The sequence below is a fragment of the Hippoglossus stenolepis genome, chromosome 18 (assembly GCF_022539355.2).
Source record: "Hippoglossus stenolepis isolate QCI-W04-F060 chromosome 18, HSTE1.2, whole genome shotgun sequence".
Taxonomy (NCBI): Eukaryota; Metazoa; Chordata; class Actinopteri; order Pleuronectiformes; family Pleuronectidae; genus Hippoglossus; species Hippoglossus stenolepis.
In genome coordinates this window covers 8,138,066-8,160,200 of record NC_061500.1, presented here as the reverse complement: position 1 = coordinate 8,160,200, position 22,135 = coordinate 8,138,066, and the positions used below count along the sequence as shown (strand labels likewise).

General features: G+C 40.3%; 1 long non-coding RNA gene across 3 annotated transcripts in view; it reads right to left on the bottom strand.

Moving 5' to 3' along the window:
- Nucleotides 1–501: 501 nt before the first annotated feature.
- Nucleotides 502–22,135, bottom strand: part of LOC124855053 — an 80,382-nt gene continuing 58,748 nt past the window's right edge. The window contains exon 3 of one of the 3 annotated variants that reach the window (XR_007034976.1): nt 502–622. This is a non-coding gene — a long non-coding RNA (uncharacterized LOC124855053). Of the gene's footprint in view, nt 623–4,611; nt 5,164–17,292; nt 17,441–22,135 lie in introns of those variants that run through there. The other 2 variants (XR_007034977.1, XR_007034975.1) reach the window with 2 other exon arrangements.

Here is a 22,135-nt window from a genome sequence, read left to right as displayed (position 1 = left end):
TTATTTCTGCATCTGATTTAGTGAAGAGTGATTGCAGTAATACTGTCTGGAGGTGGTGTAATAGCAGTGGGCAGAACGAGGCTTTTGATTTAGCTAGTTTCTTGTTTGCGTTTTACATTATGGCATCTTACGAATATGTTAATAGTGAAGTGAACTTACTCGTGTCACAGGGCAGTCACACTTTGCGTGGTGAGCAGGTCACATGAGACAGTATAAACGTATGATCACCTGCATGTCATGAAAGTTATGAGTCTATGAACTTTTGGCGGGCAGCCATGAAACAGAAGGGTCTGTGTGGGAGAGATGTTTTGTGCACTGTGATAATTCTAAATCATGGGAATAGACATTATTTGACTATTTATAGTGCAGTCTGGAGAATCACTTTTCGCAGCTCCACATCTCCCCCACGAGTCTCTCCCAGTCCAAACAGACTTCATATATCACTCGTGTATATACCTGTGCTCTGAAACTGTGGAGACCCAGTGATTTAATTACCTTCCCCAGTGCCGCCGTTCCCACTCTAGGCCGTGCTTCCCAGTTTCAGTCCCTCACGTTCACCGCGGCCTCCCCACATCAGGTTCTGATGAGCCTAACTGGAAACACGTGCTCCACGCTGGCTCCCCTGACAGATGGGACAATATCATATTATTAATGACAGAAAGAGAGAGACAGAGGGAGGGACAGAGAGAAGTGGGGAAGGAAAATCCTCCCTCCTCAAAGGATTCCTGGTCTTAAATAGCTCAACACTGAGCTGCTGTCGCTTCTGAGGAAGTTATTATAGGAAAGGCAGCACATCTGTGTTTGCATAATATCAATCTAACTCAATACGCCGCAGGCTTAGCCCGTGTCACTGCTCCGGACCCGGTGGCACACTTTTGAATGAAATGTCAAAAAATATATGGACATTCCTGTTGTGTATTTTTTATCTGAGGTTGATTTTCAGGTTTATTTAGGAAATTCATATATGTGCTTCCAATTTTGCGGCAACTTTGACTCATTTAATTTATGATTTTAAGAACACAGTTATTTATAAGTACATGGTTCAAAATCAGTTTTTCCCAGAACTTTGCAGCTGTATAAAATAACAATTCCCCATAATAAAACTTAATCTTGATCCTGGTAATCTTAAAGAACAATTGATGAATGCATTGACAGATTTAAAAGAAAATTTTAAAATCTAGCAAAAATATTTCACAGAATGAGCTTCATAGCTGCTCTTTTCCAAAAGCCAGGGTTTATCTCCCACTACAGCAGTTTGATCTCCTCCACTCTCGGGCAAACAGGAGACACAAGCCCAAAGAAAAAAACAAGATAAAGCAGAGAAGCCATTTCATTATTATTTCATTATGTCGACCACTATCGGGAGATGTTCATCAGCCCCTCTGTTCCTGGATTACGAGGAAAACATCCTGAAGCTACAGGTTGAGTCACAAAGGCCAGATTCACCTGCACCGAATTACTCCAGGTTCCCGGGGCTATAGATCCCACCAGTGCAGGAAACATCGAGCATGTGTATTTCGCGGCTGTATGGAGACGAGTCACTGGGCAATGGATGCGACCGCTTTTCTTTCAAGAGTTCAAGTTGAACGCCGCTGCTTGAGAAGGAGCAAATCTCTGCAGCAAGTCTGGTGGAAAGACTTTGCAGAGAGAGGTTGCAAGGTTTTGGGTTTCCGCATACTTGGGTGTATTATAGTGCAAAGAAAAGAACTAACTAAATACTTACTATGCACACGAGAGCACATGCTGAGCGACAATTAGGTGGTCTACTGCTTAATGGCTTCTTCTTACCCCCAGTCACCACTGATTCACTTGGTATCAAAGCACCGGAAACTACATTAACAGTGAGTCAAACATCCACAAACCACCTCTGTGTTCATTTGCCCTCACCCTCACAAAACACACACACACACACACACAGTACAGTACCACAAAATATACAGGAAGGGGTCTGTGAGTTTGCAGCCAAGTGACAGAGAATTTACAGGCATGTTGCAAGGACCTGTAGTTCTGTGTCTGTGTCTGTGTGTGTGTGTCAGACTGTGAGTGGGAAAGACGGAGGGGAAAAAAAGGGTCTTACACTTGTCTATGAGCGCCTTATTAAAAAGGTGAGAAGTGAGTGTAGTGTCTGGAGGAGGGGGTTAATTGTGCTCTTAAAAGAGGACTTCAAAGTGGGGCTGGTGTCAGGGCTGAGGGGCATGAGAGGAGGAGGAGGAGGAGGAAGGAACGATACAGTAACTGATGTCAGGAGTTCAGGGGAAAAGCTGGGAAAGGGCAGAATAACTAGTTACTATAGTGTTGAGGTGCGACTGAAGAGAAAGAGGTTGTCAAAGAAGCTGGTTGAGAGAAGTTGAGATGTTTTCATGAGAGGCTGAGAGATGATTTGAATCAGGAGCAGAAATGTTTTTAAAAAAATTAAAGATTGATACGAACTTTAAAAAGCTGCTACGGAGATAATTGATTCTTATTTTGATAAATAGGTGACAGGAATCCAATACCAATAGTGCAAGCTGTATGAATATAACATGTGTCCTCAGTAGCAGCGTGTCTCGGGGGATGGCAACGTCCATCTGTCAGTCCACCACTTTAGTACAGACTGAAATTTACTGTATCGTACACTGGATGAATTTCAATGGAAAACCCATTGGACCAAACACCACAGGATGAATCGGAGCGACTGTGGTTATGCTCAAACTTTTCATTTTACACCACCATGTCGATGACTATTGGATTGATGACTATGAAACTTGGGACAGACATTTACGTCCCCCACGAGATGAACAGTAATAACTTTGGTCTTTCCAGTAACTTTTTTTTCCGTTCCACCATCGGGGCAAACATTCTACTTGGTCCAAAACCTTGGTTTATGACCGAAAACCTGTAAAAATAATGACATTCCTGAACGGCCTTAGCTGTACTAGAAAATGTTAGCATGACAACAGAGCAAATTATGATGAACACGAAGGGAATGATACCAGCTCGTGTTTTTTCAGTTGGTTATCAAACTAGACTAGAGATATTTGAACGACCTCAGACATGTGAAATGTGAGTATCACACAATAAACAAACTGAATAACGTGTCTTCAGTTGAGGAATTGGAATTGAATTGCTCAACCACATGAAAGCCCAGGTTTAAATGCACCCAAGATTCATTGGGGACCAGCAGACCACCTTCAGAGGGGGTCAGGGACACTGAAGAGAAGTGCAAATTAACAATTAGGTGCAACTGTTCCAAACCAGTGAAGTATCAGTAGATGGGCAGTAGAGACACAAAGCAGATTTCTCCTCACTCCTCACATTATTCAAGACCTCTGTGGATGGAGTGAAGAAGAGACCAATGGAAAAGCAAAAACAAAGCCCTGATGTTTTTTTTGGGACCTACTCAAATGTGAGGGGCAGAGTGATTACATCTCAGTCGGATCACAACACTGGAGACACATTAACACCAGGTGCAAACTTAATCAGGATAAAATCATATCGAGACACAATCTGGATACAGGACACATTTTAATTCCGGGTGTAAATGGAGTCAGTGTGTGTGTGTGAGCCCTGCTCCCATCTTCAGTTCTGCTGGTTAGAAGATAAACATTAGTGGCCAAACTGTTATAAACCTTCACCTCTTTGATATTAACAGCTCTTCTCCTGAGCGCTGGGCCCTCATGCTCCCTGACCCCCTGATTGGCTGCATTAGATGTTAGCTTAATGTAGCATAGATGATTGGACATTACCATTGTTCTAATTAGCCCCTCTAACAGGCAGCTGTAAAGCAGATGGTGGAGTCGAGCTCTCAGACTAAACACTCCAGAGCCAGAGGAGACAGATTCACATTCTCCGATATTCACTGCTGCCGGCTGGAAACCTCACATTTACTACCGCAAGACACGAAGGCATGTTTCCCTTTCAACGTATCAAACAGGTTTCGGTAAAGTCACAAATATCTCTGACCACATCAAATACTGAGTGAATTTCAGTCTTAAAAATCAGAGGTACAGAGGTTCATGTTCAGCACTGTTGACAATGATTGTATAAGTCAGAAGCAGCCTGATAAAAAATAATGACTGTTATAAAATACTCAAAAGAGAAAGATGCAAAACAGAAAAGAAAAACTACTGATTACTTACTGATTAAAACCTTAGTTACTTTTTTTGCTTTTTAATCCCTTGCATAAGAAATTAAAGATCAACCAATAAAATGTGTTACAATTAGCACCAGCCCTACCTGCCTTAACTATAAAATAAGTTTCTAAAAACATTTTATTTTCAATTTAATACTCAATTTCTGCAATGACTGATGTATTTCAGCCACTTGGGGCAGCAAAAACAAGCTGCAAACAACACTGACATATTAACACCTTATCAAAAAATCAATAGTTTCCTATTTACATATCCAGCAGATTCAAATCAACATAAGAACACTGTTTTTAGAGCTTTTTCACTGAAAACAAAGTCAATTGGAGCCGTGAGAATGTGGGACATAAAATCAAAAGTTTGTAGATGCTCCTTTACCACAACTATTGATTTAATAAAGAAAAAAAATCTAAATGAAATTGTTGGGCGATCATTCTACAGATTGGTACATTAACAGCTCCCCTTCATCCAGTGAGGGTCTGTGAAGTTCTCGACTTTCATCACACTGGAATTTAAAAACCATGTTGTGATGTTTCTCTCAGCATTTACAACCTTGAAATCAAATCACAGCCACTTGAATAACGCACGTGTAAGAATAAAAAAAACTTACTTTGGAAATTTATGGTAGAAAAATAACAGGTTTAATTTACGTTTTAAACCACATTGTGCTCTACATAAATTGACAGTGAGGGCACATACTTTGGCTCATACAACTCCAGGTGTCAGATATTTAAACTGCCATGCTTAAGAAAATCTTCTGAAATATTAAAACCTGAGTCACATCGGCGAGTACAGTTGCACACTTGAATAGAAATCCTGAAAAACAGAGTGCTTTCTATGAAACGACTTCAAGGCCTTTTTTTCACGAGAGCTGTCCAAGGCACTGCTTCAGATTTCCAACACAGATTTCTAATCAACATTAGAAGTTTTCCACTGATTCATGGTCCATCCATGTTATTTCACCTGACACTGATTACTCTCCTCCTGGACAGATGGTTTTGCAGCAGTGGCGTTGAGGGATTTTTACCCGACCGCAGCGCTGAAAAATGAAAACGAAAATATCATTTGTAGCTGAATCAACTTGGCCCACAGTGCCTATGTGTCTTTTTCCATTTTTGAAAAAGTATTTCAGCACGGTTTAAACTATTTGTCCCGTGTAATGTGCTCGCAGGTATGCCATCAAATATCTAGAGACTTTCTTGGAGCTCAGATCATAGCTACAGGGAATAATTAGTGTCCGAATGAGTCCACGATATCCTGCATCTGCAGTCTCCACTGAAGTGATGCTGGTGCCCACATGACACTATAATGTTGGCCTGTGAGGTATTCGCTCCCAGCATCCTTCTGACAATAATTACAATGATTCATTTGGTTTTATTATACAACAGACGTCTCTCTCTTTGTGTGCGTCTTGGCCCGGGGAGACCCAAGTGTCTCTAAGTGACAGATCTTTAATTACAAGAGCAAACAAACGACACCGCGTACATGTGTTCTGGTTTACTGTAATGAGGGAGACACCAGCATGAAAATAATGTTGTCATCGGATTACTGAGAGAGAGATATCCAGTTCTCAGTTTTTATCTTTCGCTGCGCTCGCTGTACAAAGCAATCATCATTACTGTAAGTTGGGTAATCCAATCTGCAGATATTGCTTTGATCCATTGATGTCACTGAGGCAATGAATCTACATGTACTTAAAGTAATGAATTAGACAGAGTGTATCTGGCCCTTACACTCACTTCTCATCAGGCCCTCGCAGCAGTTTAACCATGTGGTTCTGATCAGTTAAATTAATCACCGTTTATCTGGCTGAGGTTAAGTTCTCACTGGGAGAAAAAGGAAAAACGGCCTAACAATCAGGTTTTCGTCCGCGTCTCGTTCTCCGTCTCTGTCACCTGCTGCAGCTTTGCTTGTCAAACGTTCGCAGGGAGAAGAGGCTTGAATTACAAACCAAACTTGGTCTGCGAGCTACAGTCAGGTAACAGGCCAAAGGAGCCTGAGAGCGGCATGCACACACTTGAAGCAGTGTTTTTGTGCACGTGAGCATGAATGCTAGAGTTCTATTCCCACTGCGTGTGTGTCTGTGTGTGTGCAGAGGGAGTAATGCCTTGGCCTTTGGATGTCTCTCATACGTCAGAGCCTGTTAGTAAATGATTAATCAACAATGTTATTTGGGCTATTGCTGTCTGATATCATTTTTCCTGGAAGCTGGGGAATTCGTCTCCACAGCTGGACTTTTGCAAGATCTCTCTGCAAACGAGTGACAATGGAAGCGGTGGAGGAGCTCTGCAGTGTTGCAACAGTCACTTCTTGGAAAGTATGAACAAGATGAAATTTAACATATCCAAAACGGCAGACGTTGTTTAACCTTTCGCTTCCAAACTTTGCAGAACATCGCACAGAAACTAACTTTTATAGTGATAAAAGCATCATAATCGGAAGATTTCAACGAATTAGATTTAAGACTTTTTAAGACCCTTTTTAAGACCGTAATAAATAAAATTTAAGACCTGTGTCAAGTATGATACATGTAAATGGATCTTGGTGTCTTAGAATTACTTACACTCCCCCATATTTGAAGATAAGGTGAAGTAGCCTGGTAGAAAAGAACCCTTGATACACCATGTTATCTCACAAACTGTAATGTAGGAATCCATACAGTTTCCCACGGGCAAAAGTAGTGAGATAAATCATGACCCAGGCTTTGTTGACACTTATCTGTTCCATGTTGGTCTTTTTTAAATTGTTAATGTCTGTATCAATGAGAGGGAACTAGAACACGCAGAGCCTTTTCAAACTATGCATATCGCTAAACATTTCTATAAAAAAAAAATATGTTAAAGTCGATGGAATTAGTGTAAAATGAGTGTTGCCATAGTTACAATCTAGTACACAATATTTTAATATGATACTTTTAAAGTTTAAAAATTCTTATTACATTTTAGCCTTTTTTTTAAGACCCACCGGAAACACTAATATCAATAATAAGAGTAACATACAAAAGTAGTTTGTAACCCTCAATTTTGACAATTAAAATTATATTTCTAAGTATTTTTGTCCTAACTGACAGAATACATGTGCAAACACTGAGGTGGAGATCAGCCTTTGGTCTCAGTGATGATATATCTATTTAACCTCTCTCTCCATCTCTCGGAGATAAAAACTTCATCCACTCGTTTTTATCTCTCAGACAAATTGTTCACATGACATCATTGCTTGTTGTATATATAACAAAGCCCCCACTCTTCTTAATACCGTCCCTCCTAACACACCGAGAGCTAGAAAGTGATTCTTATGAAGTTCAATGTTTTAGCATAAAATCCAAGTGAATTGTTTTAAAAAAATGTATTAAGATGAATTTAAAATCTCAATTAATTAAAGGTTATTTGATAAACTTCTTAATTAAGGTAAAGTGTATGTTTCTGGAAGTTCTGCAGTAACATATTCCAACATAACTTAAAAGAAAACCTCTCTCATAAGCTGAGAACTTTTCCTCCCAACATGAAGACTCCTCTTGATTTCACGCTAGTGGCTGGATATGCAGGACGAGTTGGGACAGACGTATATAACATTAGACATATTGACAGATTTACCACCCAAAGGATCACTGCATCTGCCGGGTTAACAGTCCAACAGATGGGCACGTTGTGGATAGTTTGAGTTTGGGGATTGATTTAAGATGATAATAAAACTTTAGGAAATTAAGATTATTTACCGGGAGCATGAGAAAAACGTTAGATTGAGTGGTTGAATGTATGCATGTGTTTGTGCATAAATGACTATGAAGACTGTGAGAGGGGCTAAAAACAAAACAGACGCAGGCGATGAGAAAGAGACAGACAGAATGTGGGTCACCCTGTGCTACTGAGCTAACTGAACTGGTATGACCTGCTGCTGGAGGTCCCTGCCTGCTTAACTGACACCGACTGATGGCTTTAATGGACTCCACTCGGGCCAAGAAAAAGTGTTACGGCTTAAATAGTCCGATTATTTGATGATTTGAAATGTGCTTCTGACACATTGCATAAAAAAAAACAAAAAACATTTTAACGTTAACATATGTGGAGAGCAGCTGCATTGCACTCGTCCTCATAATGTGCTCCTGGTGTTTCTTTCAAAGGAGCAGTAGTCTCAATATCATTTACACCTCCACCAGGGAGATTTTGTCCGACTTATACCAAGATTATGCAAAAGCTACAGATCCAGTTTAACTGAAACGTGGTGGAAGGCTGGGCTATGGGCCAAGGATAACCCCATTAACTTTTGAATGTTTAGATTTGATTAAGGAGGCAGATCCAGGGATGTTTAAACGCTTTCGAGACTTTTCTGGCATTGTCACAGATTTCCAAAGGAATAATTCATGAATCTTGATGAAAAATCCTGGCATCATATCTAGGGGGCTGAAATCTATGAGAATGTGCAGTTTGATAGATGTTGGTGGTTATTATTTATTATAAATTTTGTATAAAAGATTGTACTGTTTTACATGAATCTATAATCGGTTTCATGTCTGGGACTGGACGGTGAACTCTGAATGAAGAGTTGCCTGAGGCACCAGGACAGTAATGTAATTTACTTTCTGCAAAAAGATTTCACAGTGATTGACATCAATGATTGACAACTACTGCAGCTGGTAAAAACATGAAAAACATACACACTTTGTGAAACTTCAGTCATAAAACCACAATGACATTCAGCTGTAATATGACTACAGACTAAAAACCATAACTCCTTGTTCAACATTTTGTTGACTAATCCAACACAATCTCTTCCCAAATGTTGTTTTGGGGGGTTTCTGAAACGGCCAATGTTGTCGTTTTTCTTGGTAGCTCAGTCTCACAATGGTCAATGACACGAGGGCTCAGGAGAGTTTTCAGGACTGAAGCTCTCAGCGCCTGCTGTCAGAGCGTTATTGCACACATTGCCGACATTAAGGCAGAAATTATCATCGTTTTCTATGAGACATCACATTGTGCATCAACACTTTTGTTATGTGCCAAATCAAAATTGTGTGTGCATTTTTGCACAGGACAAACCTGATAGGAGAGATTGCTACATATTTTTTGTGCAAGTGAAACCTTTCTTGTGTATGGGTGATGCTTGAAGAAAGGTCCTGAATGATTTGTGCTACAATACACTGTCCCACTGCCTCTGCTTTAACACAAATTCCCTTTTAACCAATGTGGTAAAACACCATCATGATAATAAAGAATCTCATATCTTCCAGCTAAAATGTCATGCTAATTTAATGAATCCCCATCATGGCTGTCTATCATCTGGACAGGTGAACGACGTAGAGAAATTGCTTCAAGCTGAAGCTTCAGTGAGCCATGATCCAGGCCCCTCCTGTTGAGTCAGCGGATGTCTTGTCTCGGTCCACTGGACCCCGTCAATGTCAGGTTCAGGATTAAATCCATAATCAGACGTGATATGAGGTTTCAAACCAGCAACCCACTGGGAAAAGGTACAGTAATCCCCTGCCAGTAAAAGCTTGAGTAGTCATCAAATCATGTGTGTTTGTTTTAGGCTCAGCTGGAAATGGCTGAGGGTTCCAATAATGTTTTTTCTCAGATTAGTTCATTGTCTCTCATTACCCATCAAGGTTCATAAATAATCTGTGAAACATCTAAAACACCCACAGTCTATAAAACCAGTTAATATAAGAGGCACAGTCATACTCTTACAGTAAAGGTTCAAGTGTTTCTTGTGAAACCAAATCCTCATATGTCTTGTTATGTGTGAGTCCATGAGATACAAGCATATTCTGTGTGGTCTCTTAAACTGGATGAGATTTATCAGCAAGACGAACTCAGAGAAACAAAAAAAAGAAGCTCACACAGAGAGGAAATGATATACAGAGACAGAGGAGAGGAGAGCGGGAATTTGTAGTATTTCTCTGTGAGTTATTTCAAAAAGAAGAATCATTTCTTGCAGATGAAAAACAGGAAAGAAAGACACTAGTGATTAAATAAAAACTATAAAATCAGGTAAAAAAAGAGCTTCATTCAATTACTTACTAGCATGTAAATAGGAAGTTAGATGGAACCTAACGCACTGATGTCAGTTTTTATAAGACCAGAAACCATCTGGGCCTACGATGGACTCCCTACAAGCCACTTTCATTTGAAGACATTTATGTGACATTCATCTATTGTATTGGGGAAAAATGTAAAATAAACAAATAGGTCGATTGTGAGTCAGGTCATTTAGTCTCACTGTAAAGCTCAGCTGTCATCAGTCTTTTCTTCTAAGTCTGTTCCTGCTCCACCGACCCTCCTCTTCCAATGACGTAAAAAACATTTCTCCCATTATCATGCATTCATTAGTAAACATGCGGTAACGTCACTTTTCATGCAATCCCCCTTCTGCCCTCAATAAATGGTACATTTCCCATGACTCCACAGATTGCTTGCACATTTGCAGTAAATGCTGCCTTCACAGGAGGCCTGCGATAGGCGAGAAAATGTTACGTTTCTGGGCAGCAGCATTATGAGTGTTCCTGTTGAGTCAGCTGAGCTGCCGGAAAATTACAGAACCATTCTGTAGATTTTGCTGCACGGTGAAGAAAAGACCTGTCCACGGCAGCAGCAGGTGGTTAATGTGTCTCTGATGACAAAACTGTGCAGCCAGCTCAGCTGTCCCAGTCTGTCAGTCCACATGGCTAAAAAAGATGCTAAGTTAAAGCTGGCTTGTTGCTCTGCCCCAAATATGCCTTACATGCACCAGATGCTCCCCAGATCACATCAAAGATAGACTAAACACTGCTGACTGTGTCCAACCTCTGTGCTGTTTACTGGGATTCTGCCACATCTTAACAGAATGTGTTGGGCTGATGTCGACAGTATATCTGACACATTCACTTTGTCACAGGTGGCTTTTGTGGGCTCCAAAAGACACAGAATTTGGTATCTTGTACAACGTTGTGTGCAGTAATGGTTTCTCCTTTGAATTGAAGGTTGTAGCTCCGACATTGACACATCTAGGATGGGCTTAGAAGAATCTAAACCAAAAAAAAGAAACTAGAAAAAACGCTTTTCTACTTAAATGTAAAAATGTCAAGTGAACTTGTCTGAATAAAAAAAGAAAAAGTGTTTCCTTCTGAAAAACATATGAATGAATGAATGAATGGCTGATGTTAACCATGTGTACCACCACCCATAGAGCACACAGACGTCACACCATGAGGCAGTACAATTAAAGACAGAACAAAAGCATGAGAAAAGTTAAAACCAAGAATTAACTAGAATGGCACACAGGACAAAATCTTCTGTCGAACAAACATGGTTGTCTGAAGTTCTTTTAGAAGAAATATAATAATTTAGCAAAAATTCCTGGATCTGCCCCTAATCTGTATCCAAAACAAATTGTAATGGGTTCTCCCCCAGCCTAGGGTCCGTCCCTCCTGGTTTGGAAGATTTTGCGTAAACCTCCTGACAAACAAAAAAGAAACCAACTAGAATGGCACAGTTCCACCAAGGCCCAACAGTCTCTCTAAATTTCACACCCTCATAGATATCGGTTTCCTAAATGTGTCTGATTTTTTTCTTCCCTCGCCTATACCACATCCTTCCACCAAGTTTTGTGGAAATCTATTTAGTTGTTTTTGTTTAATCTTGCTTACGAACAAAAAGACGGGTAAAAAAACATAATCTCCCAAACATAACCTCCTTGTTGCCAAAGAGGAATGATGTAGCATCATAACTGCTTAAAATATCATATCTAATTACAACTCAGTGAGGATTCAGACAGAAGACACTGTATTAAAACAGCACAGGGTTGTTGTTTACGGCAATAGTAATTGAGAGTTTGTGATACTTGAAGAGAGGATTTTACAACTGAAAATCATCACAGTAGCAACTATTTCCACAATCACAAAGTAGAGGATAAAAAGGCAGTGTTTGCATGTATTTGACCGATCACTGAAGGATTTAACTGGTAAACATTCCGCTGCAGCAAAAGCTGAGCCTGAATCAAACATTTCACTAGAAAAAGATTATACTTTTTCTTCTTCTTTTACCTCCTATGACCCTCTGGCTCAATTCAAATTGAAGCATAGGATCCATTTTATCACACAGGATTCAGGTTAGTCTGAACGTCGCCTTACATGGTCAAGAATAAAGCAGTCAGGAGTTAAAAATGAGAGAAGATAAAGCTTGAAGTGTGAACATAAAATGCAGGTGCTTACTCTTGCCTGTTGCCGCAATGCTGTTTGTTTGTCTGCTGTGCAGTGTGAAAACAAAGAGAAAGGAAATGGGTGGGCAGAACAACCTAAATAATCAGTTTCTGGGAAGATGAACAAGGGTACAAATAAAAGGTTATGTAATAATTAATGTTTGTTGCCTTAAAATTAGTTACATGTGTAAGGTATTGCTGTTTTGAGCCCAGAGGTGCTGCGAGTTGTCCAACTCTGCTGATGTAACACACACAAACACACATATGCGAGCTCTACTGTACCAGAGCTGCAGGTTTTAGCCTCTGGAAGCTCCAATCACTCCACGATCTCAGACAATTAAAACCACAATGCAAACAAATGTGTCCCAACATGTTTGTTGTGCACAAAGTTCATGACCTGTATTGCAGTGAATCTCATTAATCCCTTTCTGTTCTATTAGCCATGAATCATCTCTTTGGGAAACATGTGGACTCAGTTGGGTCTGCATCCAAAACATCAAAGATCTCTGCGTGTTGTTGCCTCCATATGAGGGAGTTGGCCTCAGCAGACGCTTTACACTCTGTAAAAAAGCCCTACAGACTGTGTGTGTGTGTGTGTGTGTGTGTGTGTGTGTGTGTGTGTGTGTGTGTGTGTGAAAACAGCCAACCCCAAAGAGAAGACACATGCTCATGGTGATGACAGAAGTCAATATACCAGTTACACTGGTCACCATATGAAAAACACTTAAAAGGATTTATCACAAAGAAGTCTCTGAGCTCCAAATCGTCATATCTTTTAGAAAACATCCACAGTTCTCACTATGCCCTGATTGCTCGGAAAACTTAATATTAAAGGAACCGTCTTTTTTCAAGGCTCATGCTTTGCTGTGACTAGAGGTCAACATATGGAAACATGAAGCGAATCCACTTTGACTAAAGCTGCTGCTCAGTGACAGAGGAAGCAACAGACCTTTCTTTTAAAGAATGTGTGACATGTTGATTTAAAGAAAAAGGCTGGTGATGACAGTCAACAAAATCTTAATAGTCATTAGTCCATCACTCAAAGCTTCTACACTTTTCATGCCCGTCTGTGGCAACCAACCCCAATCTCATTTGTTCCGACTTTAAAAATGGAAAGACTTCATCTTTTTTTCAAAAAGCGAATTCATTTCCCAAAACAACTTAGCGCGGTAGATTTAAGATAAACAAAAATAAACAGTGCACTTGTTGGAGACTATTTTCAGCTGTGGATTTGTACTTGTGGTAGCAGGAGAGTGTATATGGGATTGATTCAAAATAAACTACAGTGCCCATATAAACTGTGGCTCGTAACAAAGGAGCTCTATGGTACAGAGTAGGATCTATTAGGCTTTGGCTCCACAAACAATACTTAAGCAGGAATAATACATTGTTACCAGAGTCTGGTTTCAGCAGAATTATGCTAAAACTACTGAAAGGATTTCTACCAAACTTGAAAGGATTGAATATGAGCTAAGAGAGAACCATTGGGGATAGATTCAGGATATATCTTTATAATTTCTTTAACATTTCCATGGGGATAATGAATGGATTTTGATAATTGTGTGCAATTTGGTGCAACTTTATTAAATTAATTATAGATACAGAAGGGAGACCGCCAATGCATTTTTTATTTTTTCCATAGGATTTTTTGTCGAGTAAATTGTTCTCGATCACCAGCAGACTTTCCTAAAATAGCAAAATAATAAATAACAATTTGATGCTTTTTCAAAATGTGTTATTATCTAGGCTAATATTGACAAAAAAGTCTGAAAAATATTTAACTTCATAATGGGATCTTTTATCCTGAAGTCACTCATGTGGGTCTCAAACCACAAGCTGAGCTGGAGTAAAGTGGGATTTGCCGTGAGTCAGGAAAACCACTGCGGGAATCCATGACTCAAGGCATCAGCAGCTTGATGAGGGGAAGCCTTGCTGCACCGTCCTCATAACAGGCAACAAACCATTGTGATGATGAAGCGCTATGACTCCTTTCATGTGAGACAAAGTCTCATGTCTAATGGCCCTCTCATTACTGGAGAGTGTAAACAGGAGGAAACACTACAAACAGACAGGGGGATTAATCCTGGAGTAAGTGTTTGTTGTGGTCTAGAAAACCGCGGGTTCATGTGTGTTTTATGTGCGTCTGTGCGCCATCATTGGAAGCAGCACTTCTGATGCTGTTTGAGAATTTTTTCTGTTGGGAGCTCCAGCGGGGAATCAAAGTGACTTTGAGCACATGTCACAGGTGTTCATGCAGGCCCGGTAAAAACTTATTACAGACAAATGACAACTTACATCATCAATCAAGCATCACTAACAAATTAAGACTGAAAGGAGACTGGAGTAAAGGTGTTTACGTGAATGTCAAAACATTTCACTTCACTACTCGCGGCTTTCACACTACGTCAGCATAATAAGACTTGGAGTGAACCTTCTATGGGGCTACAGTGCTCTGTGCAGCAGCAGCAGCACAGTGACCACTATGATCTGTGAGGGTACATTTATATTAGTTTTACAGTGACCTTTAAGAAAGCAAGTGTTGGAATTGGGATGAAGCCGATTTAAGGAAATAGTCCACTAAAATCTCAAATGCTTCCCACTTGAAATGTGGCTTTTGTAGTTTGAAGAGTGCAGCTGTAGTCGGCTGAAAATTACTTTTGTAATGACTATGGAGCCACTTTTAATACTAAAATACTCAACTTATATTAAAATGATTAATTTAAGTGCAGTATCCCTTCAAGGTTTAGTTAGTTATAGCAGAGCCAACCATCTGGCGACAGAGGGTCACACACACCTGAAAGATGAATATTACTGCTGGTATGTCCGCTCTGATTGGCTGTAGCTGTTGCCAATCTGTTCAGATTTTTAGCCTGCTAGAAAACTAGTCAGCCCCTTGAATCAGGTCTTTGAAGAGTTCACACTCAGCGATTGGCAACAGCCGAACACTGATTTGGCTTTGTTCTTTTGTTGGTGACATTCAAAAGTGGAAAATCAGGCTAAAAATTGTGGTGTGAACTATGCTATATACTAATATACTATATTAGTGGGTTCCTCCTTGGATCATGCACCAACCCTGCTAATGATTTAATGGAAATAAGTAATCCTGCTGATAGACAACAAACGGCAATGAAAACGGCCATGAAAACATAAACTCCTTGTTGGAGCTAATTATATTTGTAGCAAATATGATTAAGGTAAATTATTCCAATTGCTAATTGGCTAACATAACACACATGAACGTGAGAACCTTGAGTCTTCTTTCTTTAGACATAGACATGTTTGAAATATCTTCAAATACCAGACACATGAAAAACAAAGATTGATCTTTGAACTGAAGTGCCTCTTACAGGGCTTAACAGGTTGATTCAAGTGCATTTCAAGTGCTTCAAAGTACTTTCAAAACATTTCAAACTTCTTTTTTTCCATTGCTCTTGTATCATCGACGACTGAATGCCTTTATCTCATCTGTATGGACTATTTTTGCTTTGGCTTGCTCGCGTGTCTAGACAGAATGCATTTTGCAGGGCTTTGAGTTGGCTGTCTATTGTGTACCTGTGTACCTGGGGACGGCTGCACGGCTTCACCACATTACACGGCTTTGTCTGCCTCAGTTTGCTCTCTCATCAGAGACCAGACATAATTGCCTTTCAACTCCAGTCGCCCTCTCTTCTCCTCACTAATGTGTTGTGCGGGGGGAGGTATACTCTTACATTTAGCTGCCGTGCATATGTATAGGACACAGCTACAGGTAAACTGGTCACATGCTCACTGAGCATGTAGAGAGGTTAGGAAAAAGGACAGAGGAGGGGTCACTGACCCATTTCAACCTGATACCTGAAATCCAACCTCAGTGCATGGAACAGGGCAGGTGTCTGGTTCCAACGATGGCCAAAGTAATGGACAGGAGTGGTGTGTTTGTGTGTGTGTGTGTGTGTGTGGTAGGGCCTGGTGTGGGAGGGACAAAATCCTCTATAACAATAGGAAGGAGATTACAAAACTTCCCATGCCTCACTCTTTCCTCTGCCCTCTAACCCTTATCTGACCTTTTTGAAAATAAATGTTTGTGTGTGTGTGTGTGTGTGTGTGTGTGTGTGGTGTGTGTGTGTGTGTGTGTGTGTGTGTGTGTGTGTGTGTGTGTGTGTGTGTGTGTGTGTGGACCTTTTCCAGAATAAACACTGACCTTGACATGTCGAATGAAGCAAAACTTATTTTCTGAGGTCGTGGTTTAGGTTAGGGGTGAGATGGGAATTGTGATTTGGTTAGGGCATGAATTGAGGTTAATGCAAAGTCCTAGTCATGATAGCTGCACAAACCTGTGTGTGTGTAAAGTTGTGGCAGCATCATATCAGGGGAGAGGATTGTAAATGAAACAAGGTGCCCCCCCTCTGTAGTCTGAAGTAGGACAGTTTTCGTGCTACAATGTCTGGGAGCATTTTGGCCAAATAACCAGCGAGCCTCAGCTCACACACACACCCGCGCGCACACACACACACGCACACACCTGGCCTCCATTTTACCTCCTGCACGTCATGGCAGTCACTCCTTACAAGTTTCCCCTGCAGAGGGTTTCTCAAAAAAATTCTGTGACGCATGGTGGCACGGGTCAAACAAGAGGAAACAAACACAGCACTAAATGTGTTTATGAAACAAATTTAAAAGAATGTGTTGCATCAATATTTCTGTTGGCAATAATAGGCTAATCATGGAAATCCATCCAATAATAAAAAACACAATATTAAAACAGCAATCCATCCAATAACTTTTGAGATCTTTCAGTCTGAACCAGTGGTGCACTGATTAACAAATGACAGAAGGACCACGGCTGATCTGTGTCACTACTATGGCTAAAAACATAACACAGTTAAATGTTTAAATGAACTGTTTTCATTCTACAGGCAGCACTACTCTGCTGTATTTGACTAATAAACATTAGTAATGTAACATGTAAAGTAACACGAGGACATGAAAGCTTTACAGACTTGACAAATACCTCTCGTGTGTTTTCCTGCCTTCAGACAACATGGCGGCTTTGCTCTCGTATTTCCCTCTAATGAACCCGCGTATGATTGGTTCTGGCACTCATCACGCCTTTTAATGATGACCACTGATTGGTCGCAGGCCTGGCTCTGCTTTCAACTTCCCGCCTGGTGAAATAAACAAGAAACGAGAATTATGAATCACCAGAGACAATTACCCTCTCTCCTCTTCCTCTGCTTCTCCCCCATCTTGTTTACCTTTTGCTTTTTGTGCATCTTAAAATCCATTTTCATGTTGACTGACAAACTGTCTGATCACGTGGAAGCTGCTTACTCAAGTTTGTGTAATGCAGATTAACAAAATACTGCTGTGCCTTTAACACAACAGACTACAAACGATTTAAGAGTAAGATACCTACTTGATAGTTCAGTCTTTAACATGATTTGTAACTTCGCATGCAGGCTTAATTTTTCCATTCCCATGAATGGGAGTTTTAGACCCCACTTCATATGCAATCAATAACAGAGCACTAAATGTTTCATGTTAATTTAAAATCACAAAGCTAAACTTCAACAAGTTTTTGAAGATTTGGTGTTTATTTTTTATGGAGAGTTTGAGTGAGTAAATAAATACAGATTTTTTTTTCCTCTTTAATTCTTTTATAAAGCTGCATGGAAGCAGCTATAATCATTAATTTATCCGTCCGCTCGCTTTCTCTGAAACCAGACCTAATCCACCTGTTGCATTATTCACCCGGAACCAACACTCCCAGTCCTGACATCAATATTTCAGTGAAGATCATTCACCTCTGCTGGGCTTTGCTCAAACAGTGACGGAGGGAGATGTGGAAGTTGATAAGTTACGGTCCACAGTGGATTTTGTTCTAGATTTTGTTCGAAGCAGATAGATATATTTTTTTGCATATATTTTTATGTCAAACGTTGGTAATATTTTAGGTCCCACTATTCCGCATTTAAAACAGCCTTAAAAAAGCTATCATTTAATGATTTATAAACATACTATGATGAAATGAAATCAGTTTAAAACATTAATTATCATTACATCTGTGTTTAACTATATTGTAAATATCATCTGTTGGTGCACCAGATCAGTTATAGTTGTTGATAAATATATTACGAAATTCTTATGAAACTCTATATTCTAATGTAAGAACCTGACAGGCATTCAGTTTTTTGTGTCCGAACCTGACCCGAGCTTGATGTTTTCGGCGATTAAAAGCAGATGCAGTATAGAATCAAGTAGGTTGTCCAGCCAACGTGGCCAAACCAGAGTATCATTTCAAAAGTTGTGTCCAAACCCGGCCACAGTCTAATGTGGTGGAGGGCTGGAGCTAATCCAGCCCGTCAGGGTAAGGTAACAGAATAAATGAATAGATTTAAATGCTCAAAATATAATTATATGATGTGGATACATGACTAATATCAAATAAGAGATATACCTCATATTGTGTGTCAGAAAAAATATTTTAGTTCCGAAATGATGAAGTTGGAAAATAAAGTTGAGCTGACATGACCTCTGCTGTAACTTCTCTTCTCAGCTGAAAAAAAACTTTTCCACAACAGACAGTGGAGGCGGCTACAACTGGAGAAACTGGGATTCATCCGTGGATCTGTTAGAAGCTCAGGTTTGCTGCCAGTAAGTTAACAGCCAGTCAAGCGATGGGAAAGAGCCTCATTTCAGTGAAACGCAGTTCGTTACCATGGCTAATGTATCATGAGAATTAGCATTCCAGTGGCAGTTGTGTTTAACATTCTTGCTTTTTAGTCTCCTGCTTAGGCCACGCAGTAATTACTTCCATGTAGTTAACATTATTTAAATATGTAAGCCATCTCAGCTTGTGGAAGAAGGAGCTGTCAGCAGAGTGTTGGGCAAACTTTCAAAACTTTGGGTTTACATCTCAAAATGTAAACTCAATCAAAGGACCCGGCACCATCTGATATGGAGAAACGGTTTGAAATTTAAGCCAGTGGTTGACAAATTAAGTATGAAACTGGCTGCAGATGGATCAGATGAGGTTTTGCGATGTGATGTAAAACTTGAGCCGGCTCCAACATGGACTAATCTTCAAGTTCAACAGTAACTGCTCCTTCACTTGAACCATTGAAAGTTTTACAACTAAAAACAGGGGTCAGTTTCATCCGTTTATATTCTTTGATCCTAACCCACATCAAGCATTAATGCTGATGTTAGTTTATACTGACCTCCCTGAGCCAACACACGAAAGAAGCAAAACATACTTCCGATCGAGGAGGTCCGCAGCCATTAATAAAATCAACACCCGCTGCACACACATCCTTCGTGCTCTGTTACGTTTATGTTTCGGAGGGTTGTTTGTTTGACTGTACGGATCATTATGGCATCAGCGCTCTTGGTGTAAGGATATATCTGTAAGGCAGATGTCAGCGGGTTATGGTCTGCTTCGCAGATGCGAGGTTTGGTGTCTAAAAACCAAAATATGGCAGCACTTTCCCTCAAATGTATAATTAGCTCCGTTATGACTTCATATTGAGTCATAATTTTCTGCGTGGCGGTAATGGTTCCTTCTCAGTGTCAATTTCAGAGGACTTTTGTGGATGAAGAAGAACAGCAGCCCTGAACCAGGCTCAGGCTCTGTGTTGTTGTTGTTGTTTTCACTCGTTATGACTCTTAAGTCTTCTGACCTCCGTGTTTGCGTTTATGAAGAAAGATTAATTGTGATGTCTTCAGCCAATGATCATGTGCGTCAACTCCTCTAAGACACAATTGCTAACCCCAGAGGACAGTCCTCATGCGTGGCTCATATGATGCTGCATAATTACATTTTTAAACAATAAAACATGGCCCTGAATGACAGAAACCAGATCAGCAGGAGGGTTCTAATATGAGACCGCTGTTGACTGAAAGAGAAGACAGTGCCGACTTTATGTGTTTTGTCAGACTTGTTCACGATTATAAACCTGTCGGAAACACTGTTGTATGTGAATCATAAAACTCCCTTAAGCCTAAGCAGCAGTCTTATTGTTCTATGTCACTGTCTCAGAACATCTTTGTTTATGTGATGTGAAGGTCGTGTCTCTCCGCTCAGGAGTCTTGGCGTACCTTCTAAGGCCGCCAGAGAAAGAGGTGTTTACTTATGTTTCTCTTATTGCTGCAGTTGACGCTGATCTGTGTTTGTTTCCATTTCGAGTGCATGTGGTAGATTAAGATGGAATGACACAAATAATGCACCCAGAGGGAAGGGGAACAGAACAGAGCTTTAAAAGGACTCAATACTGCTCCAAATTCAAACGGCTCTGGCTTCTCACTGATGGTTCACATTGACAAGTATTCAGCAGCTTGTCCTTAAAGATGTAATATGTGACAATTCTTCACCAAAAAAAAATGACTGGACCTATGTTCTATATTCTGTTGACTTGTGTACTTCCAAAATGTTCAAACCTAGAGAAATCCACAATTTTATTAAAGGTAATGGGACGTTGCATTTTGGTTCTTTTAATTGCGTCACATGAGCTTCACCTTTGGCTTTGTCCATCTCAGCTATAACACCAGAGGCAAACGACGTATGATGAAAAAAAAAAACACGACATCAGCCAGTTGCCTGTTTTCTCCTTCCAATGTTTGTATTGGTCACTCGTGATTGATCATGATTATTCATTACCGTTCGATCATGGTTTGCGCATCAGTTAGATTTTCATAGGTGGGGAACACAACAACTCCCATGATTCCACGCTACTTCACAACTTCATAAAACCACATCTTTTCTTTTTGTTTTGATTAAGAGACCCCTAGAGCGGCCGAAGTACACATTGTACTTTTAAATGGAGTGTATCCAGTGTTTACCATTTAATGCCAAGACTGTGGTAGCACATATACAACTTGGCAAATGTTTTTGTAGATACAGAAAGTTCTGGGTACTCCGGCTTCCTGTCACAGCTCAAAGACCTGTAGATTGGGCGAGATCGAGTGGTCGCTCTGAATTGACCGTAGGTGTTAATGTGAGGGTGAATGGTTGTTTGTCGGCCCTGTGATGGGCTAGCAACCTGATCCAGGGTGTACCCCACCTCTCGCCCGGTGTTAGCTGGGAATGGCCCCAGCGGAGACGGCTGGAATGAATGGATGGATTTTATAGATACCCATTTTGTTATGCATGACAAGCATACAGATTTCTGCCAGCAGGCACACCTGGCCTCACTTTGCATTGGGTGCACATGATATCGTACTGAATGCTTGTTTACTGGGCAATCAACCGCCCGGCAGCTACCGCCAAAGATGAATCAAGTTCTGTGGGAAACACTGGTATCTCTAGATTAGCGCACAGTAAGATCTCCTTTTTTGTCTCACAGTGCTTTAATGTGTCTGTAATTAAAGTTAACTGCCAGGGTCATTTCTGCAGAGCTGGTTTGAAGACCATAATGTGTTCAAAGCCACCAGCTCAACCGCGATGAAACAATTAGAATCACTGGGCCAAACTGCTGGTCCCTAATGGCGTTGTCTTTCTCGACATGAGCATATCAAGGACTTATCCAAGGCATGACCAGTGGAGCCAGAGGCGACCTGTGTGTGCTGGAATCTGCAAAGCCACTAACATTTACAAGTGTAAAAATCTGTGTAGCTCTTGTACATTTGTTTTGGGTGATGACCCTGGATCAGCACTTTAAAGGCAGTTTAAGCCAAAACCAAGAGACTGACTCATTTCTTTCCTACAAGAGGATTTTTAGATAATAATAAATCTATAATTTTAAGTTTTCTCACTATTATTTCAGCTGCTATAAAAATGCCTGTAGTGAATTATGATGCTATTTAATTTAAAGCAAACATCATTTAAATAATCCTTCCCAGAAAGGGAAGCCCCTACAGCTTTC